We start from the raw sequence: 13,025 nt of genomic DNA on the forward strand, positions 1-13,025 counted from the left end.
GATCGTGACCTGGCTGAAGTCGGACGCTTAACCGACTGCGCCACCCAGGCGCCCCAAAACCAATATTATTCTTAAGCCTAGATGGAAATGTAAGCAAATATATCAAAGATAAATAAATATATCAAATACAAGAAAATTTTATCTAGTAATGGAAATCCTGAACAAGGAAAATATATCTCAGAAATGCAAGAATAGTTCAATGTAAGAAAAATATATTGGTGTAATTAAATAATTAATAGATTAAAGGAAACAACATATGATCATCTCAATAGAGAATAAAATTTCTTTCATACAAATCAGCACAGGTTTTCAGTAAATATTTGAATGAATTAATAAAGGTATGAGTGGTTTTTTTAATCAAATAGATTTTGAAATCTAGATTTTCAAAAAGGTAAATATTTCAAAAAAGAAAATTTAGGACTGTTATTTTAAACCGTGGTGTTGAGAAGGCTTTCTAGAGCAGAAAAAAAGAGAAAAAAACCTCAGAATCTCCAAAGGACAGAATGCCAGATTTTATGACATAAAATTAAATCTTCTCTATGACAAGATTCCATAGGCTAAGAAAAAAATACAAATGACACACTGAAATAAAATAATAAATATATAAAAAAGAACAAGCATTATCTATCTATCTATCTATCTATCTATCTATGTTTCAGGGGAGCAGTGGGATGAGAGACTAAACCAGAAAAGATATCTCAATATATTGTCCAAAAAAATGAATAGTGAGTTCAACATTGGAACAAGTAGAAATGACAGATAAATTTAAATAGACATTAAACTTAAAAAAAACCAAGAACATTTAAATGAAAAAAAAATACTTTAAAAGATTAAAAACACATATAGTATTTGAGCAAGTGTAGGGAAATGCAAGCCATCAGTAGTAATGTAAATGTGTATAGACTTTTTACAGGGGCAGTTTGTCAGTTTCTATAAAATTCTCAAGACTTTGATCTAGAATTTTCACTTTTCAGTTTTTATACTTAAGCAATGCTTGCAAAACACATAAAGAAGCAAGTTAAAAGAATGTTCTTTTTTTTGGTAATTGAGAAAAATTGGGACTAAAAGATTCTAATAAAATACAATAATCAAACATTTGCATGAATTAATTTCATCCATGTTATGGAAAACTATTCAGAGTTCCAAAAGAATAAGGTCGATTTACAAGTCAAGAAATAGAAAGAGCTTGAAAAATTATTAAGTGGAAAACTTAAATTATAGAACAGAATTGAGTACTACCCTGTTTATGCAAAGAGAAACCATTTCTTTATATAGTAAACATATATATATGCGTATATATATGTGTGTATATATATATATATACATATATATGAATGTATATTTTACGTAAATGAATAGTACAAAGTTAGGAAGATACACTTAAGTGTTAACAGTAATAGTGATTAGTTCTGTGGAGAGGAGTGAAGTTGGAGTATGTGAAGTAGGATTTTTATTCTTTTTTTAATGTTTATTATTTTTTCTTTTTTAAGCCACTTTATTGACAAATGAATGAAATACAAAAAGCTATACATATTTAGTGTGCAAAACTTGGTGAGTTTAAGATGCGGCTGTTAGTGTTTATTCACTTTTGTGAGAGAGACACAGAGTGCAAGTTGGGGAGGGACAGAGAGAGAGGGAGACACAGAATCTGAAACAGGCTTCAGGCTCTGAGCTGTCAGCACAGAACCTGACGCAGGGCTCAAACCCACAAACTGTGAGATCATGACCTGAGCTAAAGTCAGATGCTTAACCGACTGAGCCACCCAGGCGCCCCTAGATTTTTATTCTTTTAATCTATATAGATACATATTGTTTCAATTTATAGAACAAATGTATGTTTGTGCATCGTTTATGTAATTAAAATATGAATGATAAATATGCTACAACACCCATGTGTGTCAAGGTATATGGGCTTGCGGTTTTATCAGCCCATCTGTGAAATTTATTTTTCAAGAATGCAAATCTATATTTTGTGGCTCCCCAAAAAAATCATCTCTGGTATCATAATGATAACATTCCAACTCAAAATATCAATTATAAGAAAATAGTCTAATAGGGAAAAATAGTAATAAAAAGTAGTGAAGAATATTAAAAACAGAGTAAAAAATAAAACACAATAGGTTATACCTCTCAGCTGCATTTAGCATTTGAGAACATTTAGAATATCAAAGTTTATGGATTACTCTTAGAAAGATCCCCACCTAATATTGGCTCTAAATTCCATCTGATATTTATTGCAGAATTGGGGAACTGCACAGCAACTTTCCATCCTCTACCTCTTCATTCCCCACTTCCCTTATTATTCTGGCTACATGGAGAGAGTATTGACTTCTGTTCCAAGCATATGTCTTTCTTAGTGGGACTCCCCTTCTAGACCCTAGGGACCTTGAGCAACTAGTTTGTGTGCCAGCAGTTCTGTATTTTTGGATGATGAAAATTGATTTTCCTCCTTTTAGCAGGTGCAGTCTCCGAGTGAGCCTCTCCCCTCATGACCTGTGCAGATTATGCCATCAATAGTGGGAGAGGGGATGAGGACGAACATTTGGAGCCCTCAGCACACAGCTCCAAGGGGCCTGGTGAAGCCTTGCAGCAATGAAGGTGCACTAGAATAAAAGGTAACAATAAACTCAGCTTAGAACTGTTTCTTTCCTGGTACGTCCTGGACAAGTTCAGTATCTTTCTATGCATTTTCTGGGATTATCTAAGTGGACAGATACTTATGTGGGGTTTTTTATGGTCTATACACTTCTAAATGGATCATTCTTGTTAAACTTGAGTAATGGGAGTTTTCCTTTTAAGGAGGAGAATAATTATAAAGGATATCAATGTGGCTTAAATTATGTTTATTATAATGCAACTTACATTTTTCAATCACAGGTAGGTCTTATTGTGCTTATGGCTGTTTCACATCTGGAAGAGTCTAGCCAAAGAGATGAAACTTTTTTGGTATGCATTGGAAAACCTGAGAGATTTTGAGTCAGGAAATAAATACCAAAGTACATTTTTTGCTTGCATATGGGATAGATGGGCATTTTGAATGTAAGGGCAACTAGACTAGTTAAAAGTTACTACAGGCTTCTAGGTCTAAGTTGTCAAGTGTCTGGACTATATGGTGGCTGTGGGAGCAGGGGACAGGGGTAAATGCAGGGAGAAAACAGGAGTCTTTCTACAGAAGGTGAAAAAACTCAAGGGAAAAGCCTTCTGAAGTTCTTGGTATTTTTAGATATTTTGTTTTTAAAAAGGTGAGACTAGCATTCAGTAGTATAAATAAGTGTCATTCGCTAAGACCTTGGAAGATGGGGAAAGAAGGAGTGTGGTTGGAGGGCAGAATTTACCAGGTTGATTTAAACAAAAATCAGGTCATTCAGGAGTGAATACACAAGGCAAGCAGGCAGTCTGCCGTGACAGTTTATGAGACAGTTTGTGGGTGAAGCCACAGAAAGCAGTAGCTGCTAGGACATCCAGAAAGTATGGCACTGAAGGAGCACCCTATACTCTGTGGTGCTCAGCGTTAGTTTTCCTCCCTCATACTCAGCTGTTGCATATGCTAGAAATAGTTTGTCTCCTTGCCAGCGGAAAAGGTAAGTGAGGAAAAGGTCAAGAGAGAACACTTTTGAGTGATTCAGAAAATTATATGATATGGGGGAATTCTAGAAAGGCGGGAAAAAAATTATGGGATTAAAGTCCAAGGAAAAGATTTGGGAAAGTTGTAAGAAGGCAAAATCAATATCATATACAAGAGACAAGATGTGGAGGGTGTAAGAAGCACCTCAAGGTTGTCCCATTTCTCATTCACGTGAGACAAATGTACCCATGAGTATTTGTAATGGTACTGAGTTTGGTGGGATAAGTGGTGATACATTTCAAAGAGCAAGACTTCTTTTGTTGGAAAAGTGGGGGGGCGTCATTAAAATTATGCAAGGGATTATATCTTAGTGATTTGAGCAAGATCTCTGAAGATGACTCTGAAATAGAGGGGCAAAATTGCCCAGCAAAACTCTCAGGAAAAAATAGTAAGAATGAGTATGGCAAATGGTGTGCTCAAGGGAATAGTATATAGGATCCCCAGAATTTTTCTGTAAGAATAACAATGGGCTTTCATATGTTAATATAGCAGGTGGCTGAATGTGGATAGCAAACAATTAAGTTAAAAATTTGATACAATGACTAAAAACATATACTTGGTGTATGATTTGTGATTGGAATACAGAAATCCAAAAACAAATCTGCCTGGCTGTAGCTTATATAAAGAAGTCTTTTTGATATTAATTGATTCCTCAGTAAATCAATGTGGGAAATGATTCACTGGGAGAATTGTAATATATATATATATATTATATAATATATATATTATATATATATACATTATATATATATATAATATATATATTATATAATATATATATATATAGACATAAGGTATTATACCTAAATGCATGTGAAGTTCATGGTCCAAGAAAAGGTTACATTTCCAAAGAGATGGATTTTAGTAAATATAGGGAAAAGCTTTCTTTGTAACAATAACACCTTCCTACCTCAGTATGGTCTTCTGGTGGGTCAGGGATGTTTCTGTCATTAGGAGTGACCAAATTGAGGCTGGGTGACAAGTGCCAGAATTGCTGCAGAGGTTTCATTCGTTGGATGGAAGGTTGTACTAGGTTAGTCTTGAGGTTCCTTCCAAATTCAAAATTGTATTATTCTATGAAAATACATTAAGATCTAACTATTTCAGACTGTGTCAGCTCTTCCTCGTGTGATTTACAACGTAGACTGAAGGGAGAAATTACAAAAAGAAAATCAACTAGAACAAGCCTAGGATAATGGGATATACTTCCAAAGTGGACACTTTGAAAGTTACAATACTTGCTTAAACAAACAAGATGACAGATAGATATATAGATAGGCAGATGGATATGCATAAACATATGGATATAGATAGTTATTACTTTATAAACATGTCACATGCTCGAAAATATCCAGATATTATAAGGCATCCTCCAGTGAGCATTTCTTGAAGTGGCAAAGGAGGAGTTAATCTTTTGTCCTCAAAGCCCACAAGAATGTTTATCAACCCCAGAGCAGGCCTCCTTTCTTTCTTTTGGTGAGTTAAGTCTGTCTGTGCTTTGTTTGACGCTGCCCATTTGAGGAAAGCTTATCCTTGACCTTCTGCCAGAGAGACTGATGGCAAGGACGGTTTGCACTAACCTTGACATTCACCAGGGTAAATGGCTTTTTCCACAAGTAGTCGACAAACAAGGAGAGCCAGTCAAGAGCTAATGAATCTGCACCTGAGAGAAACTGAACAACAATTGTGCTTTTAAAGAAAAAAAGAGTCCTTGGAAGGTGCGGGCCCATCTGGTGCTTTAAGGTTCAGGGGAAATTAACTCTTTTAGCCAATGCAGTTTGAAAATAAATAAATAAAAACAACCCCTTGTCTTAAAGTCTGCCATGAGGGGTCCTTTTAAAGTTTGACCTTCTGGTCTTTTCAGCTTTAAATGAACTCTCAGTGCCATTCTGTGGAGCCTGGGGAAGATAGAGTGATGTTACAGAGTGACCAAGATGGCAAGGCACATTTTTTCAGCCACCACTTATGCCCCTCAGCCCCAATTCTTCTTCACTGAGTTCAAGGGAAGTAAATTGTGAATTTTTTTTTAAAGAGTGGCTCAGTTTATCTACTGTATATGCTATAAAGAATCCACAAAAAGCAATATAGAATGGAACTTCCCTGTTGCAATCAGACAAACTAATATTCCCTAAGGGCGCCTTGTGACCAGATGCAAATCCTACTGGTCAAACTAAAAATTGTACTCCTGTGATATTTTGCAACCAGAGCCCCAGTCAATATCCTGTGATTTCTGCTCTTGTTCCTCAGATATTGATTATTCTGTTTTCATTGTATCTGTACATTACAATCTCTTCTATATAATTATGTCCAATATAAACCCACTCAGACTGTTCTGTATTTTGGGTGTGCATACCTTGGCTCTTCAGTAAGATTTATGAAGAAAATCATTCAGGTCAGGAGACATTTTTTCTCCACCACAACGTTGTGCAATTCTGGCATTAATAAGAACTTAGCATAGAAATGAATATTGGTGCCTTACAAAAGTTGACCAACTATTTTTTTCCAAGTTTCCATTAGTTTTTTTTTTTTTTTTTTTTGCTCATGATTATGGGGAATCAGGGCTGGTATTCTCACCCAGATGATTTTATCCACCATAGCAAAAGTACTTCTATATTTCCATTACCCTCTGTTATTTCTCACTTTCAGTGATTGCATTATAACATATCTAAAAATGCATAAATTTTAAATATACAGAGTAAAACATTTTTCAGAGTGACGTATCCATGCCACCACCAACCAGATAAAGAATAACAGGTTATTAATAAAACAGAAGTTTCCTTAATGCCTTGTATGGTCACTTACTTTCCAAGGTAACCTCCATGTGCCTAGAGTTTTTGCTTAGTGTTATCTTGATGAAATTCATCCATGTGGTTGAGCGTACATGTAATTTGTTCATTCTCAATGCTATATAAAATTCCATTGTATGAATATACTTCTTTTTATTTATCTAATGTCTTATTGACAACATTCAGTTTGTTGCCATTGTTTGTTATTGCTGTTTGTTATTAGGAATAATGCCACTGTATGTTTTTATATGTGTATGCATTTTTGTTGGGAATGAAATTGCTGGGTCATAAGTAATGGATATGTATTCTTAATTATGAGAGTTTGTCTTTCTCCATATCCTCTCAATACTTGGTATTGCAATATTTTTTTTCTTCTCTTGTCTTTATTTTTTTTTTTTCTGTTTTAACCTTTTTTGGAGGGATGAAGGGATGGTTAACTTGTGGTTTTAATTTCCATTTCATTAATACTAATGGTGTCAAGCATCTTTTCAGAAGTTTACTGGATTTTGGACATGTTCTTTTGTAATGTTTCAAATCTTTTGCTCATTTTTTTAGTGGCTATTTGTCTTTTCTTTATATGTTGTAGATATAAGTCCTTTTCCAGTTAAATGTATTGCAAATATATTCCCCGGCTATACAGCTTACCTTTTCATGAAACTTATAATGGTGTGTTTGATCACAAAAACTTAAGTTTTTTTTTTTTTTCATATTCCCAACACTATACTTTTCATCTCTGTGATGAAAAGTTTATTTTTTAAACTGGGAGTTTCTACCTTGCCGTTAAGAAACTTCTTAATTTTAATGAAATTAAATTCACTAATATTTTCCTTTATGCTTAGTGCTTTTTATTTCCTACTTAGGAAATTTTGCCTTCCTTAAAGTCATAAAGAAATGATCCTTTGTGGTATTCTAGAAGCTTTATTGTTTTACTTTTACATTTTGTTCTAGAATCCAGCAAAAATTTATTTTTCTACATATGTGAAAGGATCAAGATTTATTTTTTATATGAATACTAAAGTGGCCCAGCATTTAGCCTTTATATTAAAGTAATCATACTTGTGTGAGTCTCTTTGTGGATTCTCTTCTGTCCACTGATAAGTCTGTCTAAGCTGAGCCAGTATTACACAGTATTATTTACTGTAATTATTGTTAAATGGTTGTACAAACTTAATCCAAATTGGTTCTTCATCAGATTATCTTGAGTTCCTTTGGTCTTTTCATTTCCATATGAATTTTAGGATGCCTCTCACTTCTGTACACACACATACATATACACATAACCTGCTAGGATTTTGACTGGCATTTTATTGATTATATAAATTAATTTGGAAAGAATTGGCATATTTACAGTATTGAATCCTGTGTTAAATACAAGTAAATCGATTGGTTTGTAAATGTTTGGTCATATTCTTGTTATCACTTATTGGTAACCATCATAGTTTTACTATTTTCAGGGCACAAACCGTTTACAATTTCAATATTGTAATTTTTTTGAGACTTGCTTTTGCTCTATACATTAATATTTAACTTTCTTTAAAAGAGATTTTTTTTTATTGTGTAGTCTTGCAGTTCTACATTTTATATGTCAATTAGGTTAAGTTGGTCATTTATGTTGCTTAAGTCTCTATCTACTAATTTTTGCCATCATATACAATCAGTTGCTGAAAGTAAATTTAAAAGTCTAATAAGATTGACTTTGTATGATTCTCCTTTTAGTTTGGGCAGATTTTGCCTTACATATTTTAAGACTATGTTATTAGGTGCATACAAATTTAGAACTCATATCCTAGTTAATTAACCTTTTTGTTACTATGAAAAATTTCTTTTAATCTTCAATAATGATTCTTAACGTATTTATTCTGATATTAGAATAGTTAAATTGGCTTTCTTTTGGTTACTGCTTACATTCTATTCTTTTACTATCAATCTTTCCATATCTTGATGTTTAAAGCAAAATACTATTAGATATTTTTTCCAGCCAGATAATTTTTATTTCTTATCTGGAGTAATTAATCTATTTGCATTTAATGGAATTACCTTGAGGGCTTAAATCTATAATTTTACAATAAATTATATATTTGTAACATCTGTTTTTTCTCAATTTGTTGCCTTCTTTTTATTAATCTGGCAACTATTTTTAGTATTTCAGTCTTCTACTGTTTGCAGTTATATATTATTTTATTGTTCTTTTAGTTTACTTTAGATATTACATTGTGCATCCTTGGCTTATTATACTTTATTACAGATTAGTATTTTTCCTACTTTTCTGACAATGCAAGAGATAATTTATCTCTATTTACAACCCTCCCAATATATATATTACTACTGCCTTTAATTCTCGGTACGTTCTAAACCACACAAGACTAATTTTTAATATTTTACTCACTCAATATTCATGTAGGCTTTCCTAAATATTTATCATTGTGTATTTTTTATTCTTAAATGTACAGGCTTCTATCTGAGATTATTTTCCTTTAATTTATAGAACTTCTTTTGAGAATTCCTTTGTTAAATTATATTGTTGATGATTTATCTCAGGTTTTGTTTATCTGAAAATGTCATTTATCATTGATGTTTTGAAAGAAATATTTTCCAAATTTAGAATTATAGCTTGACAGTTATTTTCTCTCAGAACTTTCAGATTGCATTCTATTATTCTTTGGCTTCATTATTTCTCTTGAGAAGTCAGCTGTATGTTTTGATATTGATCCTTGGAAGATAATTATCTGCAAACCATAATCTATTTCTGCCTTTTTAATATTTTACCTTTGTCCCAAATATGTTACTTTGTCCTTATAAACAGTTTCTGTATGTTAGGACTAGATGGATTTTTCTTTGAATTTATCCTGCCTGTGGTTCACACTGTTATTTACTTCTATGGCTTGATACTTTTTCTTATTTGGGGACAGTTTTGTTGCTATTTCCTCTTAAAACCTTGTTGCTGTTCCTTCTGTGATTCTAATTATGGGCATAGTAGATGTATACATGATGTTCTTTACATGATGTCCTATATGTCTCTTATATTTTTCTATTCTGCCTCCATGTGGATATTGTCCTTTCTGCTACTGTGTCTAATACATGATAAATCTATTTACTGAGTTCTTCATTTAGTCATCACATTTCAAATATTATAACTTCTATTTTATTATTTTTTACTAGCTTCATATTGTCATCTATTTTCATAAATGTATTAGGCTTGGTTGACTTAGTAGCCCTGAAATCCAAATTTCATACCTAGATTCATGTGACTACTGAAAATTCTTAATCCACCATTTTCTTCTTGCCTTTCCTTGGCCTTGGGCCACTTACTTATGGTTCAGTGCCTCAAGGAGAAAGTAGAAAACAATGCCAGTTCACCTGAATGTGGGTTTTTTCCTCCAAAAATTATGGTCCGTAAAGTCCTTGATGCCTTTGTCACTTTCTGCTGCCTTCAAATAACTATATTTTGTCATTCATCTGGCTTTTGTAGTTCTCTGTGGAAGGGTTGCTCTTATACAATATACTCCTCATGTCCAGGTGATTAGTAGTATTAACATGTTCAAATGCTATTTCAGGGGAGGGTAGTAATAGAAACTGGGCACTTTTCCTTAATTGAAAAGGCAAAGAAGAGGAGTAAATAACAACGTGCAAAATTTACTTAACACAGGCAACAGTGAATAGAGCGGTCAGATAGAATTTCTTTTGACCTAAAGTTTTGTATGCATTTAAGTAATTTCAAAATTTTGATCTAGATATTTTTAGCTCACTCTATTCATTAGGAAATGGAGGAAAATGCATCCCAGAGCATCTTGGCATCTTCCTGTGGGACCAGCTGATGAGAACCAAATTTGCGAGTACCTCCTGGGTTTCTAAACTTTCAGTAAGGTGACTATTATCAACTAAATTGTATTTCTACAAAGTTCGTATGTTGAAGCCATAACCTCCAATGTAACTATATATAGAGGTAGGGCCTCTAAAGAGGCTATTAAAGTTGAATGACGTTATAAGGGTGGAGGCCTAATATGATAGAACTAATGCGTTTATAAGAAGGAAAAGACAGATCACAGTCCCCTTTCTCTCTCTCTTTCTTTGGACATGCACATATAAAGGCCACATGAGGACACAATAAGTATCTGGCTGTCTGCAAGCCAGGATATGAGGTCTCAACAGACACCAGCCCTGCTGGTACTACAGCCCTGAAGTCCCAGCTGCAACTTCTAGCCTCAGAATGTGAGAAAATAAATTTCTGTTGTTTAAGTCACCAGCCTATGGAATTTTGTTTTGGCAGCCTGAACAGACTACTACAGTAGCCTTTCCACTAAACCAGCTTCTACTTGTTCTTTAGAGATGTTTTGATTACTACTAGAGATGTCTAAAGGGAGTCAGACTGTGTCTACTCTCACCTCAGTCAAAGGAAGCTCTATGTTTACCTATTCTTAATATTGGGATTCTGCCTAAGATTTTTTTGAAAAAAAGATTTTGCTGAAAGTAATTTGAAAGTCAGTTATCCCATAATATATCAAGATTTGGAGTATTTCTGTAAATGTGGATATATAAAATGAGATCAAGATTTCTTATCATGTTAGAAAGAGAGTGGAGATAGCTCTGTTGGATAACAGAGGACAGTGTGACATGAGCAAATTCATTTTAATTTCTCCAAGTTTTCCTGTGTAGCAGGTAATTCTAGTCTTGATGAAAAGTTGCCTCTGTCAGAAATAGAAATTTCTTTATTTTTCTGTTATTCACCTTACTTTCTATTTTGTCAACTTGGCAGAACTGTAATGCCAGTTATTTTGAGATGTCCCCCTTTCCCATGACTGTTTGTTTCTAAGTTCTAGGAGACTTACTTAGTGCCATGGCCTTGTTGTGAAGAGATGATCGGGGGTATGTAACTGCTGATGTTATGTATGTACAGGGGTATGATCCTTTTTTTTCCCCTGTGGTCCTCTGCAGACAATACACAGGTTGCAGCTAAAGCACCCCTTGCTTCTTTCTGCAAGTGTCTTCATTCCCGTGGATTTCCCTGCTTTTATGTTATAGTGCTCACTGCATGTGGTAAACTCTTGAAGGGGTGACCTAGGCTTTTGCCATTCTAGGTACAGCATGAAGACATTCCTTTAGCCCATGCTGCATAATGGGAAACGAGTCATCTGTGCTGTCAGATGTTGCAAATCTCAGAGTTTTAGTAATTCTCCAGGGTTTGACCCAGGGAACAGGGCACAGGACCCCACTTTCTTTTGGATTTACCAACTTCTATGCATACATCACTTCCTCAACCCAATCTGTAGGAGGTGGATTGCCTTAGGGTTTGAGTTTTGTTCTTTTATCAGTAAGTTTATTCCCAAATTGATAGTATATACCGAGTCATTTCTGTTGCCTCGAGGGTCTTGGCTTTTGAAACTCAGAGCCAGAAAAATACAGCCTATCTTTCTTTTCTCCTGTCATATCTCTTCCCTGAGGCAGAAGCATGGAATGGTCTAGCTGCCATTTCAATAATGGAGAAAGTGGAGAAAGTTAAAGGGATGGATGGATGGATAGATAGATAGATAGATAGATAGATAGATAGATTTCTCATAAAATGTATAGCTTCAGCAAGATACCTATATTTATGTGTAGTTCTACAGTTCTAGTATATAATAAAAATAATAGTTTCATAATTCCTTTTGATGAATGGTTATTCTGCAGGTTATCATGGTAAACACTTTACATACATCAACCATTTCTAATCTGCCCAATAATCCTGTAAGGTTTTCTTATCTGTAATTCACAACTAAGCCTTGCAAGTGTTTAACTTAACTAAGATCGTGGAATTAGTTAAGTGGCAAAGCCAGTATTCTAGTTCAATCTATCTTACTTTCACATTTGTACTCTTAATCATGTCGAACTACTCCTCTTTAGGGGACAGAAGTCTTGCCATTCTGTAATGTGTGTGAAAACATATTTAGTTGTGTTTAGGAAGGAGATGGGAAGCTATGAAAGAAAACATGAATGTGTTGCTATTACATATGAACCAGGCCATAACTTCACCTGTGGTAAGTAACTGGTTCATGCACATATTCGTTTAATATTCACAGGAAAATTAAAAGATTGTTCTATCATTATATTCATTTTATAAGTAAGAAACTGATGCACAGAAAGGACTGAACCCAGGCAGTTGAGTTCTAGAGTCCATGTTCTTGACCATTATGTTTTACTGCCTCTTCCATAAAAGAGACAGGAGAGTGGTAGGTACCCCCTAGGAAAGCCTGCCAAGTGGTAGACAAACGTGTAACTTCTTCAACTCTTCATGGGATCCCCATATCCATTTATGCTGCCTGAAGGCTTACCAAGCAAAAGTTAATACACTGGGGAAGGTAGTATTTCATCTCATTCCAAGTCTGTTGGTCCCCAGCAGCATGATTTCTGGTTTGAGATTTGGGTGTTTCCAGACAGACAAACTCTACAATCCAGTGAAGGTCAGTCCAAATATGAGCCATATGAATGCACCTGAACCATGAGCACAAGGCTGATTTGTAGCTCTCAGTTCATTCTTTCTTTTTCATGACAAGGCATAGCATGAATAACAGAAAAGGCAGAGTCAAGGGCTCTCTGACTCTCTGAGGCTCTACTTCCCCAAAAGCTGTTTTCCTGGCTTT

The 13,025-nt window shown here is 34.4% G+C and overlaps 1 long non-coding RNA gene across 1 annotated transcript in view; it reads left to right on the top strand.

Annotated features, from left to right (window-relative positions):
- The first annotated feature begins 2,460 nt into the window (after positions 1-2,460).
- The window catches only part of LOC121016256 (uncharacterized), a 181,470-nt gene continuing 170,905 nt past the window's right edge, over positions 2,461-13,025 (top strand). The window contains exon 1 of the long non-coding RNA XR_005784181.1: positions 2,461-2,615. This is a non-coding gene — a long non-coding RNA (uncharacterized LOC121016256). The remainder of the gene's footprint in view (positions 2,616-13,025) is intronic.

Source organism: Herpailurus yagouaroundi, unplaced genomic scaffold (assembly GCF_014898765.1).
Source record: "Herpailurus yagouaroundi ecotype Mexico unplaced genomic scaffold, PumYag 210, whole genome shotgun sequence".
Taxonomy (NCBI): domain Eukaryota; kingdom Metazoa; phylum Chordata; class Mammalia; order Carnivora; family Felidae; genus Herpailurus; species Herpailurus yagouaroundi.